The sequence below is a fragment of the Equus quagga genome, chromosome 7 (genome assembly GCF_021613505.1).
Source record: "Equus quagga isolate Etosha38 chromosome 7, UCLA_HA_Equagga_1.0, whole genome shotgun sequence".
Taxonomy (NCBI): Eukaryota; Metazoa; Chordata; class Mammalia; order Perissodactyla; family Equidae; genus Equus; species Equus quagga.
This window is the reverse complement of record NC_060273.1, coordinates 56,974,212-56,998,032: the sequence shown is the minus strand read 5'-3', so window position 1 is coordinate 56,998,032 and position 23,821 is coordinate 56,974,212.

The window sequence follows — 23,821 nt, the reverse complement described above, 5'->3', positions numbered from 1 at the left end:
GCCATTATTAGCAAAATTAAATGATAAATAACAAACTGGGAAAATACTTTTCCAAAATGCATAAGTTAAAGAATTTTAAAAACACTGAAGTCTTTTTTTTTTTAATGGTCAACAGTGGTAAAGAAATTTCAAAGTATAAGAACTACAAAGGAATAATAAGCATATGAAAATAGTTCAACTTCAGTTATAATGTAGGGGAATGAAAATTTTAAAAAAACATAAAAGAGCCCCTTTTTTTGTTTTGTTTTGTTTTTTGCTTTCCAACACCATAAACACTCTAAAAAGATGAAAATTCTCCCTGTGTGTTTTGGGAGAAACATAGGCAGTCTCCAGACAACTGGTGTGTGTGTAAATTAGTACAAACTTTCTGAAAAGCAGTTTTACTACCGTGGAACAAGAGCTTGCCAATCTTATAGAAAATCCACTACTGGTTCAAAGATACAAAAATATTTCCTGTAAATGATTAGAAATTCAGAGAATTACATAGAAGCAAAGATCATCATTACAAAGAAACATTTCAATTATTTCTACCCTATGCACTTTCTAAATGTTTCTCTTATTCCATAAAGTAGCATGAACAATGTAAAATATTTTCTCTGTATAGTTACAGTGACTGGAAGTTGCTGGTCCCCAACCTTGATTTATAATCTGCCTTCAGATTCTCAAGGTCTATGTAAGTGTCAGAGAGATTCCTTGAGAAAAATGTCCACGTTCTCCAAATCAGTCATACAGAGGAAGACAAGGAGTGATGAGGCTTTTATGCAGGGATGAGGATGGTGGAGAAGGCAGAGGAGTTCCAGGCCAAGCTCACCTTGAGTCACTACCACCTTAGAAATATAGGAGAAGGATACTTAGCGACTGATGACTGCATGTTTTTTCAGCTGGAGACATTTATTCATACCTTGTTAGTAGCATAGTAAGGTACTTGGCTACAAACTGAGGATGATAAAATGATAAATCAAACACATGCTGTGATCTATGGAAGTTTAGAGCTTTGAATAGGAGACAAACGTCGGGCCAGCCCGGTGGTGCAACCCTTAAGTTCACATGTTCCGCTTTGGTGGCCCAGGGTTCACCTGTTTGGATCCTGGGTGTGGACCTACACACGGCTTGTCAAGCCATGCTGTGCCAGGCATCCCACATATAAAAAAAAAGTAGAGGAAGATGGGCATGGATGTTAGCTCAGGGCCAGTCTTTCTCAGCAAAAAGAGGAGGATTGGTGGCAGATGTTAGCTCAGGACTAATCTTCCTCAAAAAAAAAAAAAAAGATAAATGTGTGTGTGTGTATGCACATAGTTACATAGACACACACACACACACAATCCAGTATATTAAGGGAGGAACCTAACAATCTCCTTCTCAGGACACATTGTATGTAATATAGAATTCTACTGTCACAATTATTTGTTATCAGATCACGTCATCCTATTTATGTTTCTCTCTGAGAACAATCTGGATTTATTCAATTTACTTCTTTTTTGTCTTTCTCCACACCAACCACCTAGTCACTTTTTGGAAAGCAAGAGGCATAAGCGTAGGAGACACGCTTGTCTAGTGCACCGTTGTGCTCTAAATACATGGCATGTAGTGGCTATGCAAATATTTTTTGAATGAATGAATCCTTCTTTTATAGCTTAGTTGTTTTTAATGTATATGTACGTTTGGGCACAGAGAAAGGGGGAAGAAATGGAAAACAAAAGAGCAAAGAAGAGATAAGGAATAACACAAAGAGAGGCAGAGAGAAGGCATTTGTGCTTAAGTTTTTGAGAGAAAAGAGGGAGGTGATGTCCAATAAGTTGTCCAGGGAGTCACCTGAAGAAGGTGCATTGACATATTTTGGTAATGGAATTGCTGGTCCTTGTAGTATGAATATTTTTAAATTTTCAAAATAATGTTCAATTATTTTTCAAAGTGATAGTATCAATTTTCATTCCCATCTGTAGGATGTATATAAGAGTTCATGTTGACCCACAACCTTACCAATACTTGATAATGTCATATTTCTTAATTTTTACCAATGTAACAAGCAAAAAATTGGTTAATGTAAAGTTGAAACATTATAATAATGAAACAATTTAGATTATTTTTTGTGATCTCTGCACTTATAAATGTAAGCAACCTTTTTAAGCATGAAAGCAATAGGACCATTGTTTTCATCTTAATTTGCATGTCTTTTATTACAGTTGAGCAATATATTTTTTGACATTGATTTTTCTCTTCTTTAAAATATCTGTTCATCATTTACCTTTTTAAAAATATTGACTTGCTGGATGTTTTTCTTACTGATTTTAAAATTTCTTTTTTCTTGAGTACCATAACTTTTCAGGTATACTTTTGCAAATATACTCCAACATTTATACCTCTATTTCTTTTCCTTTAAGGGACCTTTTGAGGAATGTAAGGTTTTGTTGCTGTAGCTACTTTTGTTGTGCTGTTGCTGTTTTAACATGGTTGCTTTATATATTTTTTATGGTGTTTTGTAGGTTTTGTTTGAGAACTTCTTTCCTTCTCTGAGGTCATAAACATACTCTTCTATATTTTCTTTGTAAAGTTTTACAGCTTTGACTTTTAACATTTAGAATTTTTATTTATTTAGGACTGATCGCTCTGTACTGTAAGAAGTTTGGGTTCAATTTCTTTTTTTTTCCAATATGAATAAACAAAACTTCCTACAGTATTTATTGAGTAGATCCTCCTTTCCCCAGCAATATACAGTACCATCTGGAATGTAAAGCAAATTCTGAACATCAAAGAGTCAGTTTCTAAGGATTCTCTTCAGTTCTATTACCCACATGATTACATTCTCTTAATTATTATAGTTTTATAATTATTTTGATTTCTGATAGGGCTAGTCTAGTCCCATTTTATTCTTTTTACTTTTTTCTAAATTGTCTTACATAGTTTTGAACCATTGCACTGTGAATTAAGTTTTTCTTGTTGCATACAAAGTTATTGGATTAAAACGACATCCATTTATTAGCTCACAATTTGACAGGTCAGTAGTCCAACAATGGTGTGACTGGATTATCTGCTTAAAGCTGAAATCAAGGGATCAGCCTGACTGAGTTCTCATTTGTTGTCTCTGGGGAACTATCTGCTTCCAAGCTCACAGTTGTTGCTAGAATTCACATCCTTGTGGTTATGCGACTGAGGTTCCCATTTCTTTACTGGTCGTGGTCTGATGGTGGTTCTTAGCTCATAGTGGCTGCTTTCAGGTCCTTTCTAGGTGAACCACTCCAGTTTCAAGACAGCAACAGTGTGTCAGTTCACCTCCTGTTTCAATTCTCTGCCTTCCTCTTGTACTAACAGCTAGAAAAAAACTTTCTGCTTTTAAAATGGCCCATTTTATTCCATTGTATCTGCCTTTTTGATTAACAGAAAGTCAACTGATAATATCCTTAATTACATCTGCAAAATACCTTTTGCCGTGTACCATAATCACAGGCATGATATCTCATTATGGTCCTAGCCCCAGGAATTAGAGCAGGAAAAGTTGAGGGAAATCTTTCGAATTCTGATTACCACACCCTTCACGTAAATTTTAGAAACAGATTGTCAAGAAAATCCTTGTGATTTCTTTTAATTGAATTGTACAGAATCTATAAAATGTGGAAAATTGACATCGTTATAATATTGTCATCTAATTCATGAACATGGTATGTCCTTTCTATTTAATTTTGTAGATAGTAATTTTAAACATTTAATTAATATTGATATTTCTGTTGTCAAAAGCAGCACATTTGATTTTTGTGTGTTGGTTTTGTGTAGGCTGTTTTGCTAAGTTCTAATTATAATGATTTATATTTTATATTTTCTATCTATATTATTTTATCTATGGGATAATGAGTCTATTGTTTCTTACTTTATAATCCATACACATATTTTTTCTTTTTTAATGCTCACCATTCAATCCAAAACATGATTAAAGAATTAGTGAGTTTCATCTTATCCCTGATTTAAAAGGAAGCATTTTCAAAATTTCACCATTTAGAAGATATTTGCTATAGATTTTTCACAAATGCTTTTTTCCAACACGAGTCCTCTGACACCAGCTGGGTGTTCTACAATTCCATCCAGTTCTGACACTAACTACCCAGAGTTATCATCAGATCTCACAAGTTAAAGGACAAGATCTCCAACGAGAAGGCTCGTACTTCAGATGCCAGCAACAGATAGGGTCCCAGGCTACCTGCACTTCTACTTGGCCAACTACAGATTCAGGGCTTTCCCCAGTTTCCACAGTTTCCATAACTGCTAGATAACTCATAGAAATCAGGAAAGCACTATACTTCCAATTTTATTAAGGGATACAAATGAACAACCAGGTGAAGAGAGACATAAAGCAAGGTCTGGAAGGGTCCCAAGCACAGGAACATCTGTCCCTGTGGAATCAGCATGAACCATCCACCTGGTACATTGATGTGTTCATCAGTCAGAAGCTCCCCAGAACTGCACTGTCTAGGGCTTTTATCTAAGTTTCATTGTGTAGGCACCATTGGTTAAATTATTGGTCACATAATTGAATTGAATTCAGTCTCCAACGTCCTGCCCCTCACTGGAAAGTTTCAGTTGGATAATCATGTGATTGGTCTTTCTGGCAACCAGCTTTCCCACCATAATTAAGCTCATTAGCATAACAAAGTCATTCATATCACTCAGGAAGTTCTAAGAGTCTTGAAGTTCTGCACCAGGAACCAGAGACAAATTCTATATATATAAGATTAATTAACTATAATAAATATACAGTATAATTTAATACATATATATGATTTAGTGTTATGTATATTTTACCAATATATATTAACCATTCTTAAAGGTACATTTCAGTAGGATTTACTACCTTCATATTAGTATGCGACCAATCTCCAGAACATTTTTCAACTTGCAAAACTAAAACTCTATACCTATTAAACAGAAACTTCCCATTCATTCTGCCCCCAGCCCCTGGCAACCACCATCTACTTTCTGTCCCTGTGAATTTGACTACTCTAGGCATCTTATCTAAGCAGAATCATAAAATTCTACCTTTTTGTGACTAGCTTCTTTCCCTTAGCATAATAATATCTTCAAGCTTAATCTATGTTGCAGGTTGTATCAGAATTACCTTCCAGAAATTTTTTTTTATCATACTACATATATTTTTATCAAGTTGAAGAGATTTCCTTTTCTGCCTAGTTCACTAATAGTTTTAATTGTAAATATGTTACCAAAAGTTTGGTCTCTGATCCCAATGTCAATCCAAATAATGAGAACAGTCTTGAGTGAAAAAGGAAAGCTTTACTTTGCCCGGCAGAGGGAGCAAAACAAGGGCTAGTGCCTCAAAAATTGCTAGCTCCACATTAAGAAATGAGTAGGGGTTTTTATTTGGGGTTTTAAGTAGGGGAGGGGGGCTGTGGCCTTTTTGGTCAATGTTTTCCCATCTGCCTGTGTCTGGGGCTGCTTCCAGCAGAGGAGACAAAGGATTTCTCAGATGAGTGTCCTTGGATATTTATCTCCATGGTGGAAGGTAGACTCTGAACTCAGGAAGCCAAGGAGTTGGGCCTGGGAAGCTTTGGATTCTTGATATTCTCTGGACATTAGTTTCTCTGTAAAAGAACTTCAAGGTCCTGTGATTAACCACAACTTTAGTGGGAGCGCAGCTTGAGGCCGTCTGGGCTTTAACAATTTGTAACTTCTATTTGGTTGTAAAGCTCAGGGAGTCAGAAGTTAGGGAAACAAGTATTTACGTATGAGTGGAACTAAAGAACCAGGGAAGTGCAAATGTGCGCTTTTAGTTTTAACTCTATATGTTCTGGGTTCACTGTAGGGAAACAAATATTAGGGCTGATATTAATTAAGAGCCGTTAACAAATAGACATTGAATTTTTCAAGGGTTTATTCAATACCTATCAAGATGACTATATTATTTTCTCCCTTAATTAATGAACATGGTAAATTTCACTGATAACTATTCCTCATTTAAAACCACCGTTGCATTCTTGGGATAAACCTAACTTGTTTGTGATATATTATTTGTTTATACAGTGTGCCCTTTGACTTATTTTGATGAGGATTTTTACATTTGTGTTCATCAATGTTATTAGATTGTAATTTTTATTTCTTGTCTTGTCATTGCCTAGTTTTAGAATTCAGAATATACTGATCATAGACTGAACTGGGTATTTTCTTTTGTTCTCTCAAAGAGTTTAGATAAAATTGGGATGGTCTATCCCTATGAACAGTGGTAGAACTTATCTGTAAAAGCATCTGGACTTGGTTTTCCCTCTTGGGAAGATTTTTAATCATTGATTCATTTCTTAAAAATGATTTCATCCATTTTGAGTTGATTTTTGTGCATGATATAAGGGAATGATCTACATTCATTCTTTTGCATCTGGCTGTCCAGTTTCCCCAACACCATTCACTGAAGAGACTCTCCTTTCTTCATTGTATGCTCTTGCCTCCCTTGTCGAATATTAGCTGTCCACAAATGTGTGGGCTTATTTCTGGGCTCTCGATTCTGTTCCATTGATCTGTGTGTTTGTTTTTGTGCCAGTACCACTGTTTTGGTTGGTATGGCTTTGTAGTATATTTTGAAATCAAGGAGTGTGATACCTCCAGCTTTGTTCTTTTCTCTCAGGAATCTTTTGGCTATCCAGGGTCTTTTGTTGTCCCATATAAATTTTAGGATTCTTTGTTCTATTTCTGTGAAAAATGTTGTTGGAACTTTGACAGGGATTGCGTTGAATATATAGATTGCTTTAGGAAGCATGGACCTTTTAATGATGTTAATTCTTCCAATCCAAGAGCACAGAATATCTTTCCATTTCTTTGCGTCTTCTTCGATTTCTTTCAACATGTTTTATAGTTTTGGTGTACCGATCTTTCACTCCTTGGGTTAAGTTTATTCCTAGGTATTTTATTTTTGTTGTTGCCATTGTAAATGGGATTGCATTCTTAATTTCTCTTTCTGCTACTTCATTGTTAGTGTATAGAAATGCAACTGATTTTTGTATGTTGATTTTGTATCCCGCGACTTGACTGTATTCCTTTATTGTCTCTAAAAGTTTTTTAGTGGATTCTTTAGGTCTTGGAAGCAACCTAGGTGCCCATCAAGGAATGAATGGATAAAGAAGATGTGGTATTTATACACAGTGGAATACTACTCAGCTATAAGAAATGATGAAATCCAGCCATTTGTGACAACGTGGATGGAACTTATGGGTATTATGCTGAGTGAAATAAGTCAGAGGGAGAAAGTCAAATACTGTATGATCTCACTCATAAGTAGAAGATAAAAACAATGACAAACAAATACACAGCAACGGAGAATGGATTGGTGGTTACCATGGGGGAAAGGCAGGAAGGCAAAAGAGGTGATGAGGCTCACATGTGAGAGGATGGACTATAATTAGTTTTTGGGTGGTGAACATGATGTAATCTACACAGAATTCAAAATATATTATGATGTACATCCAAAAGGTATATGATGTTATAACCCAATGTTACTGAAATTAAAAATAAAAAAAAATTTGAAAATGATTTCAGGCTAATTCTGTACGTCTGGTAATTTTTCAACATTTATTTTTGGAAAGTTATGTTTCTATCAAATTATGCACTTCACCTAAGGTTTCAAATTTGTTGGCATTAAGTTGTTCAAGTATTCTCTTATCATTCTAAGTATCTGAAGTAGTTATATTCTGACCTCATTTTGATTCCTAACCTGATTTATTGTTCTTTTTTCCCTCAGTCAGTATTTTCAGAAAAATAATTTTAGATATCATTGATCCTCTATTGTATGCTTTTTAATATTTCCTTAATTTTGTTGTTATATATTCTATGTCCTTTCTACATATTATGGGATTTTTCTGTTGATCTTTTTTCTAACGTAAATTAGATAATTAATTTTTAAATTTATCCTTCATTTATAATATAAGAACTCGACTCTATATTTCCCTTAAGTACCAGTTTCACTGTATTCCAAAAATTTTGATATAAAGAATTTTCATTATGGTTAAACACTATTTATTTTAATATACACATTGTGATTTTTCTTTGGCCCAAGATGTTTACATATTTTAAAATGTCCAAATGTAGAGTTATTATATTTATCTTTTCATTTTGACTGAAAACTAGATTGCTATTTTATATTTCTCATCTCAAATCTCTGTACTGAATTCCATGGTAACTACTTTTGATATATCCTCCAACTCACTTATTTTTCCTCCAAGAGTGTTTATTAACATATTAAATCAATCCTTTAGCTTTCAATTTTAATAATAATTTTTAATTTATAAAATACATTAATTGTTCCTTTTAAGTTCTGTATTATCATTAATGATAATCATTTATCATTTGATTTATTTATTTCAGACCCAATTATATTCTCTATTTGATGTCTTCAATATATAAGTCCATGTGGTATAAATCTGGTGTTTTCTGTTTCTATTTAGCCTCACCTTCAATATGGGGTTTGTATGTGTATATGTGTTTTTATGTGTGTGTGTGTGTGTATTTTGGGGATTTCTGTTTGTATTTTTTGTGATTTTTAACCTGTAGAAATCCTTAGGGTCTAAATACAGGATATTTTCCTCCAGAGAGAGGGTTTCTTTACCAAAAATTAGTGGATGCTATGAGTCTATCAACTGAAGACCACTTTAGCCCCTAATAAGGTCCCTGGCTCAGGTGAGAATCTCAGGTATGGATACTCCATGTGGCTGATTGCCTAAGATTTCCCTTCAGACACCAATGCCTATATTTGCTTTTGGCATCAGTGCGATTTCAGCTTCCTTTTGTTTTATTCTCTCTGCTCAGGTTTCAGCTCAAGAAACATTTTGTGGTTGTTGTTTTCACTTGTAATGGAGGTGGGTATGGATCACACTTGCAGATTTCTCTTATTTTCTATATCCTGACCAACACGTTATAAATTCTGTGTGTTTTCTTCTTGCTGGGATCTAGTTGTTTTCTAGCGGCAATTTACTTTAGACTTTTCATGCTAGTCTATGATCAGAAATGGAAATCCTTCTCAACTATACTTGTCTCTAGACATACTTTCATTCTTGCTTCTTTTCCTTATGGTAAAAAGGTTGCTTCTCAAATGTCAGAGTTATACATTCCATTGATATCTATTTGTTGAGAGCTTTTGCTGTTAGCTTCTCCAATTCTTTAGTAACTACGTAGTTCCCATCCCTCACCATATTTAGTCTCCTATGTATGAATTTTACATTACAGTTACAGTAGTGCTTCTCTAGAACTGTACTGTCTCATGTGGTAGGCGCTAGTCTCTTGTGGCTGTCAGACATTTTAAATGTGGTTTGGTTTAAGCTTACATATGAAGTTGGTGTAAAACATTGGATTTTTAACATATTGTACCAAAAAAGTAAAACAACTCATTAATTGTTTATATTGATTACATGTTAAAATGATAATATTTTGGATATATTTAGTTAAATAAAATATTAATGAAACTATTTTTACCTATTTGTTCACATTTTTGTTTATGTAACAATTAGAAAATTAAAATGACAAATATGGCTTGCATTATATTTCTATTAGACAGTGCTCTCTATACAATTATCAATAAATACCTTCCAAAATCCAACATTTATTCTCCGTTCTTTCTCTCTCTTTTTTTCTTCAATTGAGAAGGGAATTTGTGGGAACTTTATCTATCTTCTACCTGAAAGTATACTATCTAAGTAAACTTGTGTCCTAGAGGTTTTACAACCTTCTATACTCTGTCATTCACCTCAGGTCTACTGTTTATTTTTTAAAATTTGCATTCCTTTTTCTCCATAACTAATTAAATGTCTAGCTTAATTCAGAATTAAGTTTTATAAAGCTTTCTAAACTTCAAAAATAATTTCTCAAGGTTTCCTTCTATCAATACCAATACTCTCTCAACATAACATAGAAGAAAGTGTGCAGAGAACATTAGGGGACATTTACGAAAACCAAAGGATGGAGTGGGCAAGGCATTGGAGTGTAGGCTTGTGTGGTGCAATACAGGACACACAGGTAAATGAGAAATGCAGATAAACAATGAATAACTCCTATTTTATTTTTTATAATTTTATTATTTTATTGTCATTTATAAACAATAAGTAAATAAGGCATGGAACACTTACACTAAAAATAATTTGTATTTGCTACTTATCGCAAATTAAAATTTCAGTATCCTGTAGTTTTATTTGCTAAATCTGTTAATCCTATTTGGATGAAAACTGTATTTTTGGCTTCCTCATGGGTAGGACAGGAGGAGTGTTTGGATGTCAGGTGCAGAGAATGGAGGTATCATATTTATTTTCTAGCATACAATGATTGCTATTCTATGAAAGGCCCACCTCTTGTTTCTTTCATTTATTCATTTATTTGATTTTGACTGATTCCCCAATCTTATTTCCATCCGTCATTGTCATTCTAAGTTATTTGAAATGTACCTGTCTTTAGCCTGTTGGGTTTACTTTTTAAATAAGACCCGTCCTCCTTCAACTCCCTGTCCCTTTGTTCATGTCAGTAAGGCCTCGTGTCATAACTCTATTTAATTGCAGGTAGCCTCCTCCTAGTGCTCTTGCCTCAGCTTCCCCTGCTTTTACTTCTTTTCATAACATTTATCACTTGTTGCTTGTTTATTTGACTGTTGTTAATAATTTCTGTCTCCTCAGCTACATTGTGCTATTTATGAGCGCAGAGATCTTTGTTTTTTTGCTGACATATCAACTTAGAACCATCCCTGTCACATTGTAGGTGGTGAACATAGTATAAACTATAATAAACAAAAGCTTCACTGCTTTCTCTTCCCAAATCTATGTTTTATATGAATGCTTTTCTGTTTTGAACTACCTTCTATTTGTTTTCTAATGAGCATTATGTTTTTGGATAGATGCCTGTTTGGGGCTTATTCAATCTCTGCATCCATCTGTCTTCTGCAAAGATTCTATCACATATATCCACCACATTCTACTTTCTCTGCTCCAGTGATGGACGTTAGGATTACTTCCTTGTCTCTCTTCTCTGTCTTACATAATTTTGCTTTCAACTTCTTATTTTAACATTTTTTCATCATTGTCTTAAAAACCATTATGTTCTCTTTTTAGGAAAAAGTGCTACAAGAGAGGGAGCTGTCATTCACAGTCCCTCTATTCCTTTGCTAGGTTTCTGCTCTAGACATTTTTTTACTGACATCATCTGCCCGTAAACACTGGAGAACTCCATTTGTTAAACACCTTGACATCTCAAATTAAGAAAAACAACTTAAATTTAAATTACAATTAGGGGTCTGTCCCCATGGCTGAGTGGTTAAGTTCACGTGCTCTGCTTCAGCAGCCCCGGGTTTCACCGGTTCGGATCCTGGGCGAGGACATGGCACCGCTCCTCAAGCCATGCTGAGGCAGCATCCCACATGCCACAACTAGAAGGAGCCACAACTATAAAAATATACAACTATGTACCAGAGGGCTTTGGGGAGAAAAAGGAAAAAAAATAAAATCTTTAAATTGCAGATAGGAGTGAGGACCACATAGGTTATCTTTCATGATGTATAGCCTTGCTTGGGGACAGGGAGTAGAGGGTGGGTGAGATACTCTAATATTTCAGTATCAGAATAATGCCTGTTTAGCTGAGTAAGAAAATTACTAGTTTTTTTAAATACATTCTATGTTAAGATGAATATCAGCACTGAAATGGAGAGGGAGTATAAAGGTTTTCTGCCCCTTCCAGTATACTGCTAACACATTTTTAACTTGAGACTTTTATATGGTTTCCTATAATTCGTATATTATAATTATAATTATAACTCTATCCTCTCCAATAAATAAGCCACCATGCTCCATATGCCATTTTTTAAGAAATAGGTCTATAATTCTTATTATTTTATACCTCAGTTTTAAACTTAATCATATACTGTCTTATATTATTAAATTATATTTAAATAACTGTATTTGATTAAAGAACAATAACTGGAACCTCCTACTTTTTTCTCCTCACCATAGCTCGCTACATCTTAGCAGACATCTAACTGGCACTTAATAGGCTTATTTAACTTACCTACACGGATATTAACTAAAATAAAGTCAGCATAGAGTTTGGAGTCACAGATTTGAATGTGAATCACAGCTCTTCTGGTGACAAGTCACGCGATCTTACATAAGTTGCCTGATCAACTTCAGTTTTACTTTTATTTTTTTATAAAATTATTTCTCTAAATAATAGTAGATACTTCATTGGGTCATTGCAAGGATTAAATCTTGTTATATTATACATTAAAGGTCTTAGCACAAGCCCTGGTATATGATAAGCCCTCAATAAAGTTTAGATACTATCACTAATGCTGATATAGTTTTTGTCTCTTTCAATTCTTCAGACACCTCCCAAGGAAGACAGGGCTAAACACTTTGAAGCATCTCATGTCTTTCTCTTTTTTTCTTTCTCAAGGATATTTCTTTTTCTGTGTTTAGGAGAAGTAGCGAGTCACAATTATTACTAATATGCTAATCACATATTAGAAAACATTCTTTTTTTTAAAAAGATTTTATTTTTTTCTTTTTCTCCCCAAAGCCCCCCGGTACATAGTTGCATATTCTTCATTGTGGGTCCTTCTAGCTGTGGCATGTGGGATGCTGCCTCAGCGTGGCTTGATGAGCAGTGCCATGTCCGCGCCCAGGATTCGAACCAACGAAACACTGGGCCGCCTGCAGCGGAGCGCGCGAACTTAACCACTCGGCCATGGGGCCAGCCCCTAGAAAACATTCTTGAACGCTAGATTTCATTTACTTTCCCCAGCAATATTTTACATGTTTAGTATGAATAAACAACAAGGAGCATGACTTTCCTTATTTTATGAAATTCAGTAACAGTTGAATCTGCAATTATGATTCATACCCCGGGAATGGGATGCATGACTTTATAGCTTTATGGCATTTAAATGAAGAGGAAAAACAAAATGAAATATTTTTCAAAAAAGGGGGTTGATGTTATCTACGTGCATGTTTAGGTAGAGGAACATATGGAATGACTAAATAAAATGTACAACTACAAAGTCATTTAAGACAATGTGTGAGTTGTTTTATTCAGCTTTTCTAAAATCTCCATTTGCCAATTTTACTATATGTGAGATAAATAATTGAAAATTTTGGCACCATTTATCAAAGAATATGTGTTGAAATACTTCCTTCAATGTTACCTATAAGAACTGTATGTGTTTCTAGTCCTATTTGGAGACATTTTTTTCCTGTAATGAATAAGTTGAGTTTATAGCAATATTCCACTTTTCTGCTGAAATGAAACAAAATTCCCTAGAGTACATGTTCTGTTTCATTCCCATAGGATGGTGAATATGCATGTGCTTTCATTTATAAAGTACATTATATGCTTAAAGATGTAATAGCCCCTTGTTTGTAGTTGTTGTTTTCTCTAAGGAATTCAACATATTTCGTATTGACTTCAGAAAAATGAAAAACAAGTACTCATTCTTGACTCACCATAACACTCCAAGAATATTTCGTTGTTTTCAATTTTTGTTTCCTTCAAAAACCTGTAATAGATTGTGAGAGATCTAAGGTGGGAGAGAGAGAGAGACAGAGAAAAAAGCAAAGCATATAACACAAATGTTAATTCACTTGGTCAGAATCCTTAAGTTCCAAAATCACAAAATGAACATCAAAACCTTGTAGCATCCTAGTCTTCTAGATCATACCTACCTCTAATAAGATAAAACATCCATTAGATTTTAAATATGTTCAAAGAAATTAAATTTTCAAATGAGTAGTATTTTCTATTTGGAGAAATAGATATGAGATTAAAAAATATTTCATGACTTAGTTCTTTGGGCTCTTAATTTTTATGTAGTATCCTCATTAGGGTGGGCATTTCGAGTGAGTATTCTAGTAGAATTGAAATTTTTTAGTAAGACCATCTATACACTTCTCCCTTGTAACCAAAGGCATGCCTTTGCAAGGTCACCACAAACTAGTGGTTCCACCTGGTCATTAGACACGTGGAAATGTCATGGAAATGTCAACCTGAAATACTGAGATAATCTAAATTAGCATTTTCCCTATACTGAGGAGAAACCATGGATCAGAGAGATGAAATGATTTGCAAATGGCGTATATCATAGTGATTAACAGTACTCACTGGAGTTTTGTGATCCTCTTTTAAACCTGAGCTCTAACACTTACTTACTGTATAATCTTGGGCAAGTTGACTAACATTTTTGAGCCTCACTTACCTTATATATAACATGGAGCTAATAATAGTAGTTAGCAGCTTGTTTTGCACCAAAGATTACAGTGGAATTTAAGAGAGAGACCATGTCAAGGGATTTTATTAGAAATTTGAAGGTTTGAAGGTTGTCATAAATCTCTATTTTTCCATTTGGAACCACTGTAGAGTTTCTTTGTCTAATGGGCCACTTATGATTTCATTTCTATCTTCTGCTTCACCATTGGTCAATTGAAACTGTGCTGTGGGAAAATATGAGAAGTGCTAAAGCATTGTGATTAAGCACTCAGACTCTAGACCAGACTGCTGAGGCCTGAATTTCTGTTAGCTGTGTGGCTTTGAGTAGCCTTTGAATCTCCCTGTGACTCAGTGTCCTCATGTGTAAAATAAGAGTAATCATAAAGCTTGTGTCATGAGATTAAGTGAATGAACCTACATAAAGCACTAAGAACAGTAGCAGGCACACAGCGAATGGTATATGAGTGTTAGTAGTTAGTTGTTGACATACTAAAAGAAAATCTGTGAATTGTTTCATTCAGCTTATCTAAAATCTCCATTTGCCAATTCTACTATATGTGACATAAATAGCTGGAATATTCTTTCCAAAAAACCAAAAAGGTCTTTATGCATCATGTTTTCTTTTTTTTTGTTTTAACAAATAACCATCAATTTTAATATTGAAGTCATGTATAAAAATGGCAATTTCCACTAGTTTTTCTCTAATTCATTTTGATAAAATAATCTGAGAAATAATTCGTATTATAAATTTTGCTAAATTTTTCCAACCACTGTTCAACATAGTAATCATAATGCCCCCATCACTCCATCAAAAGTAAATGACACAATCAAATATGTAATTACTATTACAAAGGCATAAGTAAACATTGTCACAAGCATTCAGATTCTCAAAGTGAAATTTGTGAGAATAATAAATGTGTCTGTTTCCATCAAGGTACTTTATGAAATCCTTCCACTTTAAGCCAAATCTGATTTTGCTATTAATGAAGTAAATTATACATTTCTGCACATTTCCATCAAATTAAGTATATTAATCTTGTACAGATATAATTTCTCTAAAGTAGAAATTCTACTCACATATTTCCTCACCAAGTGTCAGTTCAATTCTTCATGGCAAGGAAGAAAACAAGATTTTATGTCATGGTAAATGAATAAACATTCTTTCTATTTATTAGAGTGGATATAATAGAATAATTATGTATTCATGGTGGTCAGTTTTCTATAAATATTGGAATCCGGTAATTACTATGAAACTGCCTGTTATTTACTCATTTGGAAGACTTAAAGGAACATGAATATGTATGAACTACTTCTATAAGTCAAAAAATATACTGTTTGTTTTGCTCTTTGGTTTTGCTACGGGAATATTTTGTGCTTTTTAAAATTGCTCTGCTCCCTTCATCATCTTGAGCTAGGCAGAGACTGAAGGATACTTTTAATGCAGGTACAATTGATTTATGATAGTTCTCTTCCGAGACGGTGTGAGTAGACCTTTCTTTCCTTTCTTCTGTCTCCCTACCCTTGAGGACATGGGCGGACTCAAACAAAGAATTGTTGTTCTTTATCTCCCACTGTTCCAATTTTGTTCTATCTTTCTTAACGTTATCACTAGCTAATCTGAGAATAAATAATGTATAGAACTACTAATGAAATAAATTTCTTCTGCCCATATTTTTCCAGGGCTTGGATCACGTTGGTTGAATGGATTTCCAGGGGTAAACCTTGATTTTCTTCTCTCTCCGTTTGATCCTCCAACTCATTTTGACAAGGAGGATGTAATACTAAAAATGCAGATTTCTATAATGATACTATTTCATGTAGAACAGGAGCCATCTGTTAGCCCTCAAGTTTACCCAGGTTGGTTTTGTGTCTACTCACTTTGTTTGCTTGAAAGATAGGCTTTGATTTCAGAGGAATTCAATCATCATTTTAGAAATCTAAGAGAGGAATCTTTTCTGAACTCACATCCCAAGTTAGCATCACATTAATTTACAGAGCATTTCTAGAAATAAATTGCCTTGGAATTTAGAAGTGCATAAGAGTAATACTATAATTATAAAAAGCTGAATGTATAATATAGTTTACTCAACAATTTGCTGAATATAAAGATGGAAATGCTCAAAGTTAAAGAAATAGTAGTACTTGGCTCATTCAGCTGATCTTATTTGTATATATGTTAACAATAAGTCAGATCCTCTAAGTTAAGGAGCTACATTAAATTTTTGCTTTTCTATTTGGATGCAGGACTCAGAAACACTCCTTTAGTCAGTTTCCCACAAATCTCCTGGTAATTGACTAGAGTAGGACAGAATATCAACACGAACGTCCACATAGCCCCTCTACAATAAGGATTCCCAGGAATCAGGAATAGAATGGGGGGACATGGCAATGTTTTTTCTATTGCACATTTCTTTCTTTCTTTCTTTCTTTTATTGTGGTAAAAACATAAGAGCTAACCTCAACAAATTCTTAAGTGCACATTACACTATTGATGTCTTTAGGTGCAATGTTGTACAGCAGATCTCTTAGACTTCTTCGTTTTGCATAACTGAAATTTTATGTCCATTGAACAACAGCTTCCCATTTACTCTTCCTCGCATTCCCTGGCAACCGTCATTTTACTCTGTGTTTTTATGAGTTTGTCTATTTTAGATACCTTACATAAGTGGAATCATGCAGAATTTTTGCATCAGTGAATGTCTTGGTTCACTTAGCATAATATCCTCCAGGTTCCATGTTGTCACATATGGAAGGGTTCCCTTCTTTTTTAAGGCTTAATAATCTTCCATTATGTGTATATACTACATTTTTTTTATCCATGCATCCATTGATGGATCTTTCCATGTCTTGGTTTTTGTGAATAATGCTGCAATGAACATGGGAGAGCAATTATCTCTTTGACTTCCTGATTTCAAATTTTTTTGAGATATACCCAGAAGTGAGATTGCTGGATCATATGGTAGTTCTATTTTTAACTTTCTGAAGAATCTCCATACAGTTTTCCATAGTGACTGTACCAATTTACTTTCCCATCAATGGTGCACAAGGGTTCCCTTTTCTTCACGTCCTACCAACACTTATTAACTCTTGTCTTTTTGATAATAGCCATTCTGACAGGTATGAGGTCCTATCTCATTGTGGTTATTACTTGAATTATCCTGATGATTAGTGATGTTAAGCATCTTTTCCAATATCTTTCATATACCAAAATGTAATTTATATGTCTGCTTTGGAGAAGTGTCTATTCAAGCCCATCTTTAAATCAGGTTACTGTATTTGGTTTTTTGCTGTTGCGTTGTAGGAATTTCTTTTATATTTTAGATATTAACCTCTTATTGGATATATAGTTGGCAACTATTTTCTCCTATTCTGTAGGTTGCGTTTTTACCTTGTTGATTGTTTCCTTTGCCATGGCAATTGCAAGTAGCTATGAATGAACTAATAGTAGAGAGATCCGACCACAGCGACTCCTAATATGGTAAACTGTTGTCTGGTTACTAACTGATCATTTTAAAAGCAGGGAAGAGTGATCACTGTGAATACAACAATGTCGGATATCTCATCTTGCCCTTTTATTAACTGGCATTCTACGAATGCTCTCTGACTGAGGAACACATGAAAAAAATTGAGAGTATATCCCCTATGAAAACGAAAGCTAATTTGAAACATCCCCATGCTCAATGGTTCAGGAAAGTAAAATGTCCATGTGTGGAATGGCATCTTTGGTGGAAAACACAGCTAATTCTCATTTAGTAGTTTAAGGATGGTCAATAATAATAATAATGATAATAATAGGAATCCTGATCACTCTCTTCTAGAAAGATGTGGCATTTATTAGCATGTTATCCTTCATTTGTAATTTTCTTTATAGATTACGTCTCTGTATGCAGTTATAATGAATGCAAACAGACTCACAAAGCAAATAACGAAAATTTCGTTAAGCTTGATACAATAACCAATATAGTCTTCTCACAAACTCTCACTTATAATCTTTTAAAATTTTTTATATGCCAAAAAACATAATTTTACAATAAAACAATTTTTTCTAACTGATATTGTTTAAAAAATATATAATATTTTAATAAAATTTAGAGGAAAGATGCATTATATAAAATGTAGAGGGAATACAAGATTTCCATACTCTTGCCTTTGAATCAGTTCCCATGAATTTGTTGCCTTAGGAAGCAATATTGCTGTAGGACTCTTCAGTTTTTTCCAAGACACTGTTTAAACCATAGTTCTAAGATTATTTATAAAGGATAAAAGTTGATCTTTTACTCATAAACATTTGGAATGAAATAACTATGTTCAAATATAGAGAATGAACACTGACTTTTTTAAAAAAATAGCTTTTTTGGGGGCTGATAGAACCTCATTATGGTCAGAATCCATTGATATGGATTGAAATTCAATGGGAAAAGATTCTTATCCAATTTCTTAGTAAATATAGTATTTAACACAGCCATTGTCTGTAAAGATTGATATGTTTCTACTTCCTTAAACAGCTCTCTCAAACCTGAGGACATATAATCAAGTAAAATCAATGACCATAGAATCACCCTATATTGAATGTCAACCATTGACAGTCATTATGTTCTATGTTATAAATGTAATATGAAAATAGAATGATGCATTGAGAAAACCAGGTTTGTAGAGCTTAAGATTGTACAGTTTGAGTAAACTCTCTTTAAGAACACTAACACAAAATCAGGTTTTAAAAAAGTTAACATTTATTTAGAATAAGAAAAAAAATTACAAGTTGCATATTTAAAAATCTGACCACTGTCACAAACATCCAATTGCAAACAGAAAAAGAAACTTTCACATTTTATATTAGGTAACTGTTTATAATATTCTCTCTCTGTATTTTGATTAGATACTATATCAGTGCTTCTTCACATAATGATTTGTAATTTTTTTCTGTAGGAGTAATAAAAAGGTAATTTAATTTTTCTTCTAATGGAGGTGGTTTATGTTTTTTCTTATTTAACTTTAAAAAGCTTAATTTAACATCACAACTTGCTGTAGGCAATGCCATGTAAATATTTAGGGTGTTAACAAATATGAGAAAACATTTCACATTTAAGGTGCAAGATTTAGAAGAATTTTGTCCAGACTGGCTTCTGGCTTTTTATATTTCCAACCTTGTTCCTTTCTACCACCCACATACTTCAGGTGCCAGATTCCTGTAGGACATGTTTATTTCAGCATACAACATGTAACCCTTTGCTTTCAAGTCACAATGACACAACACTCTGTAGAGGGATTACAGGAAGTCATTTCTTCACAGGGACAATTACAAATAACTTTACTACTATAGAAATGACAGCAAACCATATAAATAAATTCTACTAAACCAAACTAAATATATCCTCAATACAACTTCCCCTTCGGTGCATTTCCAAGATGCCTTTTGGTCACTCCAAGCTGTACTATATAACTGTAAAAATGAGAGATGGAAAGTCAAAGTAAAAATAGATATACAAGAAAATAGATATAGAAGAAATGCTTCTATGAAGAAGTGTGGAATGCCATCGGATTATATGGTAAAAGGACCAAATCTAGTCCTTAGGTTAGAGAACTTCCCTAAGAGGTACTTGAGCCTGAAACCTGAATGAGAAACTCATTCTTAGTAACACAAGAGATAGTGGTGGTGAAAGAGGTAGAGATGATTCCAGGTATAAGGAAGGAAATGCACAAAGACTTTGAAGCAGGAAGAGACTATGAGTTGAGAAACTGAAAGGAAATTCAGTATGGCTTAAGCTCAGAAAGTGAGGATAAAAGGGTCATCTGGAATATGGTTTTAGAGAAAAGGAAGGGCCAGATCCTGTTTGGTCTGTGTAGGCCACATTAAGGTTGGGACTTTAATCTAAAAAAAAGGGAAGCCTTTAAGAGTTAATGTTCTAAGTGTTGCATCAATGCCAGAATACTCTGAATACAGTATGAAAAATGGACTAGAGTGGGGAGGAACAAACTGATACAGGGTTTCCACAAGGAAGCTGTTGTCCTCACTTAGGAAGAAACTGGCCCAGGGTGAACAGTAGTACTGGTAGAAATAATCTTGGTTTGTTCATTAGTTCTTAGGAGCCATATTGAATTTAATTAGATTTCGTATCTATTATTTTTCCTCCTTAAGTTTGATAGGCATTGATTTCTAACTGATATAAAACTAGTAAAAATTACTGAAATATTTGAAGTTTATGTTTTTTAACTATTAAAATATTATTATAGAATTTTGGCCTGAAATTTGGAGTCAAACTGTGTATTGTCCAGTTACATAAAAAGATCTAGGATTTAAAATCTAGGTAACAAATCAAGAACTGTTGATTCTCCCAGGTTTTTTCTGGGAAGATAGAGTATAAATGTTGGCTGTTTGATGTTGTAGACCACAATGAGTTACATTTTTGGCATGGGAGTACTCAAAATTTCTCCAACACCTAATTTCTAAATGTTTGGCATCTACCCTTTTAGAAGGGTGTTTGGTCTAGAAATGTAATAAAAAATACATATATCAGTTCTTATAAATAATTAGGTTTCCTCATGCTAAATTCATCTATTTCTATCTTCCTTCTTTTTCTGTTTACACTTGCCTATTGTACTATTTTCATTATAATTATTTTCTCACATGTGGTCTTAAAAGAAAGGTGATTTCTTTCAACTCAGGCTACAAAGAAGACATTTTTTGGAACTAAATCAAACTGCATTTGAAACATCTTTGGGGCTCATGAACATCATTTTTCATTTGTTCTAGCTGTTATCTCTGCATGAAGCTCTAAAATGCAAGTTTGTAAATGACATTAAAGTACACACATTTTCCCGGAATTCTTATAGTTTCCAATCCAATAGTAGTGCCAAAAAATGAGAGATGTTCAAGATTCTTTGTTTTTATGTTATCCCAGTGATGTCAACAGAAAGTTCTCTTCAAGAAAGTCTTAATAAGCATTCAAACTCGGGGATAATTAGAGTACCTGGGATGGAGTAGTGCCGGGTCACCTGGCAACTTGCACAGGATTTAATTTTGTTTACCTCAAGGAGGCTTACTCTGTCCCTCTATCCCTGCCTCAGCATTACACTTTTATTCTCTGCTGAAAAGGGCTATGTTAAGAAATACCATGAAATTCAAGAACTGGTTTGACTTTCTGAACTGCAAAAGGTTGCGATAAGTATAAAGATACCAGGACTATCACAGACCAGTGATACCTCACCTTTGGTGAGGTCCTTTATAAGACTTCTGTCTGCTGTCTTGACTACAATACATAAGATAATATTAAAAAGATAATGCTAGTGTATATAACTACTATTAATTATTGCATTCTAAGGCATAACTACTATTATATTATTAATGCATAATACTAATGCATAACATATGTTATCTTGCCACAACCTCTGAAATAGATGTAAGTATTGTCTTCATTTTAAGGTGAAAACTAAGGTCTTGAAAAGCGATGTAAGATTTATCACCAGGTCACTTTAAAGAGTGCTAAGGGAAATTACATTACATGGCAAGCAACAGCATCACAAAAATCATCCTCTTCTATCTACCTCTGTGAAGGCCCACTCATTCCAGCAGTTGCTATGCAAAATTTTTTTTCTCTCGCTTTTGCTCATCCTGTATTCATTATAATCTATCTCTATAATATGTAGATCATGTTGGATTTTCTTTTTTTTTAATTCTCTTTAAAAAAAAAACTGTATGCTTTTTCAAGCTTATCATTACCAAGTCTCAAAAGTCAATGCAATTTGGGTCATTTCTACTTTTTTGCCTAACATGAATATTATTGCTATGAACCTTCATGCGCAAGGTTTGCATGGACATGCGTTTTCAATTATCTTGAGCATATGCCTAGGAGTGTAGCATTTGATGGATCATATGGTAACTCTGTTTAACTTTTTGAGGAACTGCTAAGACGTTTTCCAAAGCAGCTGCACTATTTTACATTGACACTAGCAACGTATGAGAGTCCAACTTCTCCACATTCTTGCCTACACTTGTTATTCTCTGTCTTTTTGATTATGCCCATCAACTGATGACTGGGTGAACAAAATATGGGATATCCATACAATGGAAAATATTCAGCCACAAAAAGAATGAAATGCTGATCGCTGCTATATGAAGCATATGTTAAGTAAGAGAAGCCAGACACAAGTGGTCATATATTGTATGATTCAATTTATATGACATTTCCAGAATAAGCATATCCTTAGAGAGGGAAAGTATATTAGTGGTTCCCAGGGGCTGGGGGAGGGAGGAATGAAAAGTCACTTCAAACAGATATGGGACTCTTTGTGGGATGATGAAAATGTTCTGGAAGTAGATAGTGATGATTGGTTCTACCATATAGTAAGTGTACTAAAACCACTGACACACTTTAAAAAGTAACTTTTATAGTATATGAATTAATCTCAATAAAAAAGCCAAATAAGCTTCTAATCTAAATGATGATGATAATCATAACAACAACAACAATGACGACAGTAATTATTGTGGAGGTTAGAGACAGAAGGGAGAAGAGAGGGAGAAGAGAAGTGCAATGAATATTTGTGCTTTAGTATGTTTTCCTGACACATCTGTGTTTCCTATTCTGGTTAATGGTCCTGCCGTCTGCTAGCTTACTCAAATTAGAAATCTCTAGATGATGATTAGTCCTTCTCTCACTCAATGTTCTACATATTTTCACAAAGTTTAGTCTCTCTGATCTCAGTTCTTTTTTTTTTAATAATCACTGTCCTCATTTCTACCTCCACTGTCATTCCCGTTTAAAGTGGCTCATCTCTTATTAATCACAGCAGCATTTTCCTAATGGTGCTCATCTCCCCTATTTCCAAGCTGTTCTGTATTCAGGTCTATTTTACACACTGCCTTTATTGTCACCCTCCCACAGTATGAGTATGGCCATATCGTTCTTCCAGTAATGGCATTAATGATAACCAACATGATACAATGAATCCCTCACAAATTTACTGCAATCTGAATGTCTAGTCTCATTTTTAAACCATTTATTCTTGCTCTCTCTACCCTCACACACCTATTTATACAGTACCCGGCACATTATATCCTCTTTCATATTGCTTTACTTTTGATCATGTTGTTCCTTTTGACTGGTATTCTCTTCTTATTTGTATTAATCAGCACCCTTGGAGATACAAGGGGAAAGAAATACATCTCAGAATAGTTTAAGAAAAATATGTGTTTATTGGGAAGGCCAAATATAGAGAGGATTTTAGGCAGCGTTGTGTGCAGGGACCCAAACAGTGTCTTCAGTGCTATCCTCATCCCTTGTTTCTGCTTTCAACTAAAGATGTGTATGAAGGTAGGTAGGTGAACAGGTAAGCATCTTTACAACTCTACAATATCCAGAGCTCAAGGGAAATTGAGAAAGAGGGGGAGAAAACATTTGCCAAACTTTGAACCACATGCATCACAGTGAACAAATCTATTTGGGGAGAGGGATGGGCATTCTGAGAAGTTAGTCCAGTTCACATGGCCACTCCTTCAACATGGTACTCAGGTATCCTGAATGACAGAACGGCAGGCCCGCTAAGACCAAATGGAATGAGAGGGAGGCAATTTCCTAACAGAAAACAACATTAAGTATATACTTTC